The sequence below is a fragment of the Cebus imitator genome, unplaced genomic scaffold, assembly GCF_001604975.1.
Source record: "Cebus imitator isolate Cc_AM_T3 unplaced genomic scaffold, Cebus_imitator-1.0 Scaffold179, whole genome shotgun sequence".
Lineage (NCBI taxonomy): Eukaryota > Metazoa > Chordata > Mammalia > Primates > Cebidae > Cebus > Cebus imitator.
The window spans coordinates 2,982,669-2,995,581 of NW_016107494.1; positions in this window are offsets into that span (position 1 = coordinate 2,982,669).

Below are 12,913 nucleotides of genomic sequence, written 5' to 3' on the forward strand. Positions count from 1 at the left end.
CGCCTGGCTGTTTTCTAAAATTTAATTTAATTTTTTTCAGACAGAATCTCACTCTGTTGCCCAGGCTGGAGTGCAATGGCATGATCTCGACTCACTGCAACCTCGGCCTCCTGGGTTCCAGCAATTCTCCTGTCTCAGCCTCCCGAGTAGCTGGGATTACAGGCACCCGCCACTGCGCTGGCTAATGTTTAGTGAAAACCCCGTCTCTATTAAAAGTTATGGTATTACTTTGGGGATACCATAATTTTCACCATGTTGGCCAGCCAGGCTGGCTTCGAACCCCTGACCTCAGGTGATCCACCCACCTTGGCCTCCCAAAGTGCTGGGATGACAAACATGAGTCACCACAGCTGGCCAGAATTATTTATTTTTAGTCAACCCATATTGGATCTTAGTAGTTAATAATTCCTTTCCAAAGTATCCAGAAACACTTTAATAATTTCTTCTGGATTTTTTGCTGGAGATTAACATTAATAGCATGAAAGAAAAGAGAAAAAATTTGTTGGTATCTTAGCCCCTACAGCAAAGGTTGGCAATTTTTTTCTGTAAAGAGCCAGAGAGTATTGGGAGGCTGAGGCGGGCGGATCACGGGGACAAGAGATCGAGACCATCCTGGCCAACATGGTGAAACCCCGCCTCTACTAAAATACAAAAAATTAGCTGGGTGTGGGGATGCTCACCTGTAATCCTAGCTACTCAGGAAGCTGAGGCAGGGGAATTGTTTGAACTTGGGAGGCAGAGGTTGCAGTGAGCCGAGATAGCGCCACTGCACTCCAGCCTGGTGACAGAGCAAGACTTCGTCTCAAAAAAAAAAAAATGCTAGAGAGTAAATACTTTAGTCAGGGCTGGATTCATAGGCAATCACACAGGACTCTGGGTTTAGGAGCTACACTTGGTTTAATGCTCAACTGTTGCCATTGTGGAATTCTTAAGCATTTGTTTAAACAAGGGATCCCACATTTTCATATCGTATGTCAAATTATGTGGCCAGTCTTGATTTTAGCATATGCAACCCATACGGTCTCTGATGCCATTATCAGAGCGCTAAAGCAACACATAGAAGATTGCACATGCTGCAATAAAACTACCTATGTACACAGAAATTTGAATTTCGTGCCATGAAATATTATTCTTAAAAATTTTGTTTCCAACCACTTCAAAATATAAGTCATTTTAGCTTGCAAGCCCTACAAAAATAGGTACAGAGCTGGATTTGGATGGGAGGCATAGCTTGCCGACACCTGCCTTGGAGAAACCTTTGGGGATACCATAATTTTCCTCTTGTTGCAATTCTGCGTGGTGGCCCAGACTCCTGGGAGCCTACGAAGCTTTCTCTGCACAGTGTGTGCTAGCAGGCCACCTCACTGGGGCACAGGAATGAGGTGTCAGCAGTAACCAAGAGCACGTGTGTCTACGCCGCCGTGACAGGAGGGAAGTGCACCTGCGGCACCTATCCCTTTGACACCCTGGACCTGACCCAATGGGGGCAGTAGAGATGGAAGTAGGGCCATATTGTGAAGCCCCCACTCCCCCTTCCTCTCTCACTATACAAAGTCGCTCTGGTCTCCAAGGTTATGATCCTGGTTCTCCTCCTCTGCCTGAGCAGACTCAGCAGCAAGACACACATGGCCGAATCCTTCACTAGAGCCTCTTTGCATGGATCCCACAGTGCTTTCCTGGGGAATGAGGCTGGATGTTAGAATCCCAGCCTGACTCCTGTGCTCCGAGGCTCAAGAACAACCAGAACGCTCCTCTGAAAAGCCCCCTCGAGCCTCAAGGTCTAACGGGCTCAGGAGGATCTCCAAGCCCTGCCACGCTGTCTCAGAGAAGCTGGGTGATGGAAAGGAGAGGCAGCTCTTCCCACTCACCGTCTTTGACACAAGCTCATTCTCCCCAGTCATATGAGTTTCCCAAACACCGTCCTCCCTCTGGCGTGTCTCTCTCAAGCCTCAGTCCAGCGCATGTGATTTATGAAAGGCCGTGAGGTCAGGTCCACTCTTGGCACTAGCCCCAGTCCCTTCCCCAGCCTCTAACCCGTTCTTCAGTTACGCTTTCCATGGCTCCTTCCTGATTTGCTCATCCCCAGAGATGGATGACCAGGGCTGTGAGCGCTGGTGCGTGAGTTCATTCCACATGCAGGCTTGAAATGGAAGGAGCCAAGTCAGCCCCTCGAGGAAGGCTATAGTTGCTGAGGAAATAATGACGAGGGAGGTGGGTGGGCTACGGCTAAGAGACTGTGTGTCTTCAGATCTTGGCAACTCAAACTTCTCCACAAAAGCAGAGGAGGAACAAGGAGAAAGTGGCAGCTGGACCCCAAGCCCACCAGCACCCCACCAGCGACTGTGTCTGAAGCAAGGTCCTCCACGTAGATGACTGCAGTGAGTGAGAATGGGCTCTCATTATTGGTGGCTGTTTTAAAATTGTTTAACCAACTGGGCTAAGCACTGCTGAGAACATAAAAGAATATATGCCAAGGAACTTTCCATCTGGTTAGAAAGGTAGAGCCAATTTATAAATACACACTGAATCCAAATAAAAGATCATACGTGATAAGTTCATAATGAACTTATTCAACAAGCCTGTATTGAGCACCTACTGTGTGCTAGAATGTGTTTCAAATATATATATAAATTAAATATATATAAATTTAATACTTTTTCTTAAACAAGGGGCCCCACATTTTCATATTTCATATATATATATATATATTGGCCAATTCTAACTCTGAGAAATTCTGTTCAGATCCCTTGCTCATTTTGTAATTGAAGTATTTTTTGGATATTAGCCCCTTATTAGATGTAAAGTTCGAAAATATTTTCTCTCAACTCATGGGTTACCTCTTCTTCACTCTGGGAATTATTTCCTTTGCCGTGGAGAAGCTTTTCAGTTTGATGTAATTCCATTTGCCTATTTTTCTTTTGTTGCCTGCACTTTTAGAGTCCTAGTGAAGACAGCACTGCCCAGACCAATGTAATGGAGTTTTCTATGTTTTTTTTCTAGTAGCTTTATATCTTCAGGTCTTTTTTTTTTTATTTCTTTTTTTTTTTTTTTTTTTTTCCACACACCCATATCTTCAGGTCTTACAATTAAGTCCTTTATCCAGAAACAAGCGGAAAAACATCTCATACTCATGGATTGGAAGAATTAATATTGTTAACATGAACATATTGCCTAAAGCAATCTACAGATTCAATGCAATCCCTATCAAAATATCAACATCATTTTTCACAGAAATGGAAAACACAGTCTTAAATTTCATATGGAATCAAAAAAGAACCAGAATAGACAAAGCAATCTTGAGCAAAAAGAACAAAGCTGGATCCATCACACTAGCTGACTTCAAAACATATTATAAGAGTATAGTAACCAAAATAGCATGGTACTGACATAAAAACAAACACATACATCAGTTTAACAGAACAGAGAACCCATAAATACATCTACGTATTTACAGCCAACTGATCTTCAACAAAACTGCCACAATCATACATTGGGTAAAGGACACCCTTCAATAAATGGTGCTAGGAAAACTAGATATTCATATGCAGAAGAATGAAACTGGACCCCTAACTCTATGTACAAAAGTCAACTCAAAATGGATTACAGAGTTAAACACAACATCCAAAGCAAGATAATGAGACCCCATCTTTACAAAATAATTTAAAAATTAGTCAGGTGTGGTGCTGTGCGCCTGTACTCCTGGCTTCTCAGGAGGCTGAGGTGGGAGGATCACTTAAGCCTAGGAGATGGAGGCTGCAGTGAACCATGATCATGTCACTGTACTCCAGCCTGGGCAAGAGTGAGACCTGTCTTTAAAAAAAATAGACTTAAACATAAGACCAAACACTATAAAACTATTAGGGGAAAACTCTTCAGAATATTGGACTAGACAAATATTTTATGGCTAAGACCTCAAAAGCACAGGCAACAAAAACAAAAATAAGTCAATGGGAGCCCATTAAACTACAACGCTTCTGCACAGCAAAAGAAACAGACAACTTCTTGATGGGAGAAAATATTTGCAAACTACTCATCCAATAAGGGACTAACATCTAGAATATACAAGGAACTCACAACTCAACATTAAAAAAAGAATAATCTCATTTAAAATGGGCAAAGGATATGAATAGACATTTCTCAAAAGACATACAAATGACCCACAGATATATGAAAAAATGTTCAATATGACCAGCCATAGGGAAATGTAAATCAAAACTACAAAGAGATAAGATCTCTCTGCAGTTATAATGGCTACTATCAAAAAGCAGAAAAAAAAAAAAGGATGTTGGGGAGGATGTGGGAAAAAAGGGAACTCTTAAACATTGTTGGTGGGAATGTAAATTGGCACAACCACTATGGAAAGTAATATGGAGATTTCTCAAAAACTAAAAATAGATTTACCATTCGATTCAGCAATGCCACTACTGGGTATTCACCCAAAGGAACTCAGTATATCAAAGGGATACCTTCACCCACATTTTTATCACAGCACTAGTCACAATAGCAAAGGTAAGGAAACAAGCTATATGTTTATTAACAGATGAATGAATTTTAAAATGTCATACCTGTAGACAATGGAATACTATTTGGCCGTAAAAAGAATGAAATCGTGTCATTTGCAGCCACATGGTTGGAACTGGAGGTCATTATGTTAAGTGAAATAAGAAAGGTACAGAAAGAGAAATACTGCATGTTTTCACTCATTTTTGGGAGCTAACAAACTTGATCTCATGGATGCAAAGAATAGAATTGACAGGTGCCAGAGAGTGGGCAGGGTTGGTTGGTGGAAGGGGAGATGAAGAGAAGTTGTTTAATGGGCACTAACATATCGTTGGATAAAAGAAATAAATTCTAACGTTTGATAGCAGAACGAGGTGACTATATCTAGCAACATTATTTTATATATTTCAAAGTAAGTAGAAGAAAGGACTTGAAATGACACCAACACAGAAATGACACTCAAGAGGATAAATACCCCCAACACCCTGGCTTGATCACTACACATTCTGTGCATGTAACAAACACTCACATGTACTCCATAAACATATAAAATACTATGTATCAACAAAAGAAAAAATAGTTACCTAGAAACTATTTGGGCTAGAAAGTGACAGAAGTGGCATTTAAGGAAGGACATAAACTATCAGAAGGCAGGGCTTTGTTCTGATTAGCTTATATGGATGTTATCAAACAGAATAAACTGGAGATGAACCATTCATTCAATTGATGAAGACTGATTGAAATAAAGTGCACCGGCTCACCTCTGAGATGGTGGTAACTGTGGCAGACAATTAAAAGCTTATTTTCTTTGACATGACTATTCAACTTCAAAACTTCATATACACTTCAACTCCATTTTGAGAGGAGGCTTTAGGGTCAGAGAGACTTGGTTTGAAACATGATTATATTTCAGGCCTTGGTCTCCTTGTCTGTAATATGGGATACTGCACAACTTCACAGGGCCTTGAGGGGAATCCAACAAGATGGCCCATACAGAGTGCCTGGCTCACATCCTGGATGTCCTGGCACAGGGCAAATGGTTCATAAGCTTACTTCCCTTCTCTTCCTTGTGTCTTGCAGCATTGCACTGGGTTTTATCCCAGGCTTTATTGTTTCTGAAATGATTATAGATTCACAGGAAGTTGCAAAAGTCATACAGAGTATCTTTCTTCCAGTAACCTTTGGAGATTGGCTTTTCTCAGCATATGCCCTTGAGATCCATCCAAACTGCTCCATATATCAATAGCTTTTTTTCTTCCTTTCTTCCTTTTTTTGTGCTCAGTAGTATTGCATGATATGGATGTACCAGAGTTTGTTTAACCATTCACCTCCTGAAGGACATCTGGGCTTTTTCCAGTTTTCTCTTATTACAGATAGTTTGCGTATAGATTTTTGTGTAAGCATAAGTTGTCGTTTCTCCAGGAGAAATGCCCAGGTGTGCAATTAATGGATCATATAGTAAGTTTATGTTTAGAAACTGTTTTTTAAGAAACTGCCAAACTGTTTTCCAGAGTGGCTGAACCAATTTACATTTCCAGTAGCAATGTATGAAAGATAGTTTCCTCACATCCTTGTGAACATTTGGTGTTGTCACTATTTTTATTTGATAGATGTGTAATGATGTTTTTCTGATAGATGTGTAATGATGTCTCACTGTGACTTTAAATTTCCATCTCCCCAGTGGTTAACAATGAATGTCCTTTTGTGTGCCTATTTGCAGTCCTTATACCCTCTTTACTGAAACACCTGTTCATATCTTTTGCCCATTTTCTAATTGGATTTTTTTTTTTTACTGTTGAGTCTTGAGAGTTCTTCATATTTTCTAGATATAAACTTTTGTCAGATACAGTTTGAAAATATTTTCTCACAGTCTGTAACCAATCTTTTAATACTCTTAACAGGCCTTTTTCCTTTATTGGTTTTTCCTTTTATGGCTCATACTTTTGGTGTTAAGGCTAAGAACTCTTTATTTAGCCCTGGGTCCTAAAGAGTTTCTCCTGGTTTTCTAAAAGTTTATAGTTTCATATTTTATATTTAAATCTTTTTTTTAAGTTTTAAAACTTGTACATGTATAATGTTGTCACTGTATCTTTACATATTCATGGTACAATTTACATCAAGTTTTATGCTTATTGATTTTTGCAAAGATATCATGCGCACAAAGATACAATTCAATAACTGAGAAACAAGTGAAACTTTTAAATTAATTTTTGTATACAATATGAGGCTTAGATCGAGATTAATATTTTTAATCTATGGATGTATAATTGCTTCAGCATCATTTGTTGAAAAGACAATTTTTTCCTCCATTGACTTGATTTTGCACCTTTGACAAAAATCAGTTGGGCATTATTTGTGTAGGCCTATTTCTGGGTTCTCTGTTCTGTTCCATTGACCTGTCTATCCTTCCTCTAAGGCCTTTTTTATTTTTATTTTTTTGAGACAGAGTCTTGCTCTGTTGCCCAGGCTGAAGGGCAGTGGTGTGACCTTGGCTCACTGCAGCCTCTGCCTCCTAGGTTCAAGTAATTCTCCTGCATCACCCTCCCAAGTAGCTGGGACTACAGGCACATGCCACCCCACCTGGCGAGTGTGTGTGTGTGTGTATTTTTAGTAGAGACAGGGTTTCACCATGTTGGCCAGACTGATCTCGAACTTCTGATCTCAAGTGATCCATCCACCTTGGCCTCCCAAAATGCTGAAATTACAGGTGTGATCCACCACGTCCAGCTTAAGACCACATTTTATTCTCCTAAATGAAATATATTTCAATACAATATTTACCCTAGATTTCATTCTAGGCTGAGGCTAAGTACAAAGAATTTCAACCTAAATTGAGTGATTTGGCAAAATTTCTAAAAACCTGGAAAAAGATGTGATTTTTCCACAAAAAATGAATGGAACTATTTTCTCTTTTTTATTTATTTTTTGTGTTTGGTAAAAGATACATAACATAAAATTGTCATTGGCCCTGTGCCAGGACATTTTAGCAATTTTTAAGTGTATAATTCGGTGGCTTTAGGCATACATACATTGCTGTGCAACCCCCATCTCTGGAACCTTTTAATCATCCCCAACTGGAATTCTGTATCTATTGAACCACAACTCTCCATTCCCTTCTCCCCCAAGTTTTTGGCCACCACCATTCTATTTTCTGTGTCTCTGAGTTTGGCTACTCTAAGTACCTCATGTAAGTAGAATTATGCAGTTTTTGTCCTCTGGTGTCTGACTACCTCACTTAGCATAATGTCTTTCAGGATATCCATGTTGTGGCCTGTGGCAGAATTTCATTCCTTTTTAAGACTGAGTAATGTTTCATTGTGTGGTTATACCTCATTTTTGTTTATGCGTGCATCCGCTGATGGACACTTGGGTTGTTTGCGCCTTTTGTCCACTGTGAATAACGTTGCTATGGATGGCTGCGCAAATATCTCTTTGAGTCCCTGCCCTATTCTTTGGTTGTATGCTCAGGAGTGGACCTTTCTCTCCTATGCCAAACTCTAGACTTGTTCAAACATCCACTCCTTTCCCTTCTTTTGTCAAGACCCCAGTGGCCATCTACAAGGGGGCCCACTGGGCCACTAGGGGGAGCTCCCCACCCTGGGATTTGGTGGAGTCTCTGGCTTGTTTTGTGATCTCCAGCCTGGTGGAAGTAAGAGAAAACAATAAGAGAAAACAATAAGAGAAAACTGAAGGTCATGGCAGCCCCCACCCCACCCCCCAAGCCATTTCTCGTGGGCTTTTGTTCCATGGAGTTCCGAGCACCACCCGGAAATTGCTTTATTAAAAGCAACACCTCTCTGGCCACAAGGGTGAGAAATGGTGGTAAGAATCAAAGGACCGCCCTTTCCTCAGTTCTTAGTTTGGGGAAAATTGGTTTCCTGCCTCACTGTGAACTTGAACAGATTATTAAAAAAGCACTTCATCTTATATATTTCTCTCAAGCTTTCCAGCCAACCCATCCTCTCCCACTATTTATAGAATTAAGGCGAGAGTGGTAGATTTCCTGCCCTGAGTAATTGTAGGAAGGTAGGAATAAAGAACTGAAAAGTAGGAATAAAGGACCGCTTCCCAGTTTGTGGTGGTTCAGGGCAGAATTTGGCCTAAAGAGCAGCAAGTGTCTCCTAGATTTCTCTCCAGACAGGCTTTTCTACAACTGGGTGTGAAGCCTGACTTGCACTCCTGCTAGCTGTGCGAGTGTGGGAGGTAATTTGGCCTCTCTACACCTCAGTTTTCTCATCTGTGAAATGGGATAGTAGAGCCAACCTCATCATGTTGCTGTAAGGATTAAATTCCCTAGTACACCATACACTCTCAACTAGAACGGGTTATTACTGCTGTTTTCCCAGTGCTATCATATTTCTGCTGCAGCAGTTAGTCCTGGGTGGGAGTCGCTGTCCCTGCACGTAACTTCCTCACACCCGTGCCAGTACAGTACAGAAAAGCTACAGTTCAACTGATAAAGTGCCTACATGTAGTAACGATAGAAATATCCTAATCTGAAGCTTCTTCTGGGAGCTGGACTCCAGAGTCCGTGCTGCCGAGGCAATGGTTCTAAAGCTGCGCCGTGCCGGAGAAGATGCTCCCTCCCTGACCCTGTCACCTCCACCTCATGGCAGCCACCATGCCTAGGGTCACAGTGCAGATGTTTACTGAGGGACAGCCGAAAGAGGGGGTGGCCAGGGCCTGGCTTGGGAGGAGCAAACACCCCCTTTCTCTTATCCAAGCTGGGAGCAAGGACCAAAGAGAGTCCACTTCCTTCCTCCTCCTCTCTCAGTTGCCCTTTGGGGCAGAAAAGTGGTCAAATGGGGAGTCACAGAAGCACCTCAGATTAAGCAGTTCTTTTTTTTTTTTTTTTTTTTCTGAGATGGAGTCTCCTTCTGTCACCCAGGCTAGAGTGCAATGGTGCAATCTTGGCTCACTGCAACCTCCGCCTCCTGGGTTCAAGCAATTTTCCTGCCTCAGCTTCCCTGAGTAGCTAGGACTACAGGTGAGCACCACCATGCCCAGCCAATTTTTAAATATTTTTAGTAGAGACGAGTTTTCACCCTGCTGGCCAGGCTGATCTCAAACTCTTGACATCAGGTGATCCACCTGCCCGAGCCTCTCAAAGTGTTGGGATTATAGGCGTGAGCCACTGCATCCGGCTGGTTAAGCAGTTCTTGCTGGTGGCCAGCTGAATGGCAAGGAGTTAGACAGGAAGGGGTGCATACTGGGCTGTCCCACCTTGTCCTGGGGCTGCACCCTACCTGGTGCTTGGACTTCTGTTCCCAGCCCCAGGATCCAAGTGGATACCTGGGGATTCTGCTGCTTAAAACGTCCTTTATGGCTACCAGTCGTCAGCTACTCCTTGACCCTGGTGAAATGGAAGATAAGGTCTCAGTGGGGCTCTGTGGGAAGAACCAGGTCTAGGCCAGGCGCGGGGTGTGGGTAGGGGTGATGGTGCTACTGCTGTGGGAGAAGACACAAAACTGCTTGGCAGACGGCTACTGGAGCCCAGGACTGGGCAGGGTGGAACTGCAGGCCCCTGGCAGCTCCGTGGGGCCCCGTGGGGAACCTTCCCTCACCAGGTGTACTGTTCCCTGCCTCCCGTCCTCCACCCTCTGGGAGCAGGGCTGAGATTCAACTACTCTTTGTTCCAAACAGTAGTGAGACTTGGCTGGGGCCCCTCCAGCCCTTGGCACTGGCTGGCAGGCAGCAGCCTGAGGCTCCTCCCAGGCAGAGGTCAGGTCCTCCCAGGGCTGCCCACTGGCCACCCTCTCTCGCATCCTCTCAGGATGCTCCACGTTCAAGTTCTCCCAGCTCTAGTCCCCCCTCTCCTATTCTGGCAGCTCTTAGACAGCTGCTCCCCAGAGAAGAGACTCCCCTTCCTCTTGCCGTCTTGTTCCAGCTGCCAACCTGCGTGATTCATTCCTCTCTCCCCACTACATAAAAGGCACTCGGGCCATTGCTTGTACCTAAGTAAATATTGATGTGCTCAGCATTTGTAGCGAGTGAGTATCCTTGTCTGTCTGGATTGCTGTCATCAGTCACCGTGGCAAGTAGGGCCATGCCAAAGGTTTTCTAAGTGCAAAGCAAGAAGGTTTTAAAGTTCTGAGTGCGGCCAGATTTATTCTGATTCTTTAATTGTTACAATGAAGGCATCTTTAAAACACACAGTCAAAACCCCACCCCCCGAGGAAGAATCCTGAGGACTGTGTATTGCTTGACATGGGCTTGCTTACCTGGGCAGGCCCTTCCCTGGCCGACTCCTAGAGCCCCTTCCTTGTCCCTGTAACTTACTGCAAACCTGGAGGTACACTTATTAAAGAAGGCAAGTAGCTCCTGGCTGCCTGCCACCCGCTAGATGATGGGTGAGCCCTGAGCAGAGCCGCCCAAGGGAGTGGCCTCTGGGTAGGTTGCTGCCTGGGTGGTAGGGTCTGAAGGTACTGGAAGGCTCTTAGCAGCTTCCCCACCCACTCTGGGGACCCAGAATGTCTCCTCCATGCAGATGCCTTGGTACCTGAAATTCCACCACTGTGTTTTGTAGCTTTGGCTGTGGATCTCGTAGCTTTCTGTTTCCAGAAATTCCAGCTTAAAGCACACCACAAATGTCAGCCCAAGAATAAAATATGCAGGTGGAGATACAGGTATGTTATCAAGCTACAAGAAAGTCAAAAGGAAAATTAAAAGTGGGAGAAGAGAGCCTGGGTGCAGTGGCTCACACCTGTAATCCCAGCACTTTGGGAACCTGAGGCAGGCAGAGCAGTTGAGACCAAGAGTTCGAGACCAGCCTAGCCAATGTGGCAAAACATGGCGAAACCTGGTCTCTACTAAAAATGCAAAAAATTAGCCAGGTGTGGTGGTGCACCTTTGTAATCCCAGCAACTCGGGAGGCTGAGGCATGAGTATTGCTTGAACCCAGGAGGCGGAGGTTGAAGAGAGCTGAGATCGTGCACAGCACTCCAGCCTGGGCAACAGAGCAAGACCTTGTCTCAAAAAAAAAAAAAAAGCTGGCGGGCGGGGGACGTAGGAGTGTGGGTGTACAAGAGATCGTCAGCATTTTGCATGAGGATGAAGTGACTAGATGGTGCTTCTCCCTCTCGGGCTAAGTTGCCTCTGCCCTTTTCTCTCATTATCCGCTTCCTCCTGTCAACTCAGGTTTGGAGCATGAAAATCAGTACCCCAATACCTTTCTAAGCCTAGAAAAACTTATGGTATTTATCTGTCCATTCTTCTCTTAGAACACAAAGGTGTTCAAGGCTCATATTTGAAATGTGAAAAAAAGATCACTGGATATAGTTTCCATCTCTTCACTAATCACTTTGTCTATATCATCCTCTTTATTTATGTACTAATTCTTTTTTTTTTTTTTTTTTTTTTGAGCTGGAGTCTCCCTCTGTCACTAGGCTGGAGTGCAGTGATGCGATTTTGGCTCGCTGCAACCTCCACCTCCCGGGTTCAAGTGATTCTCCTGCCTCAGCCTCCCAAGTAGCTGGGATTACAGGCGTGTGCCACCACATCCAGCTAATTTTTGTATTTTTAGTAGAGATGGGGGTTTCACCATGTTGACCAGGCTGGTCTCGAACTCCTGATCTCAGGTGATCCACCCGCCTTGGCCTCCCAAAGTGCTGGGATTACAGTTGTGAGCCACCGTGCCCGTCCCCCTGACTGCTATTTTCTATGGGTCATTTCATTGACCAACATGCTTAAGAACCTCAACATTTAATAAAGGATGCTAATGTTAGTTACATATTAGGACCCAGATGCTTATGCAGTTGTCCCTGGGTACCCACTGGGGGATTGGTTCCAAGACCCAATGATATCAAAATCTATGAATGCTCAAGTCCCTGATATAAAATGGCATAGTATTTGCATATAACCTATGCACGTCCTCCCAAATACTTTAAATCTAGATTACTTATAATACTCAATACAATGTAAATGTTACATAAATAGTTGTGATACTGTATTGGTTTTTATTAATATTATTTTTTATTATTGCATAACCATTATTATTATTTTAATATTTTCAGGCTGGCCAAGGTGGCTCACGCCTATAATCTCAGCACGTTGGGAGTCCGAGGCAGGTGCATCACTTGAGCTCAGGAGTTCGTGACCAGTCTGGCCAACATGGTGAAATCCCGTCTCTACCACAAAAGCACAAAAATTAGCTGGCTGTGCTGGCCCACGCCTGCAATCTCAGCTACTCAGGAGGCTGAGGCAGGAGAACTTCTTGAACCCAGGAGACGGAGGTTGCAGCGAGCCAAGATCACACCGCTGCACTCCAGCCTGGGCAACAGAGTGAGACTGTCTCAAAAAAATAAATTAAAAAATAAAAATATTTTTAATCTGAGGTTGGTTGACTCTGTGAACGTGGGACCCATGAATAGAGAGGGCCAACTATATGAATACATAGAGTGAAAAATATCAGAGA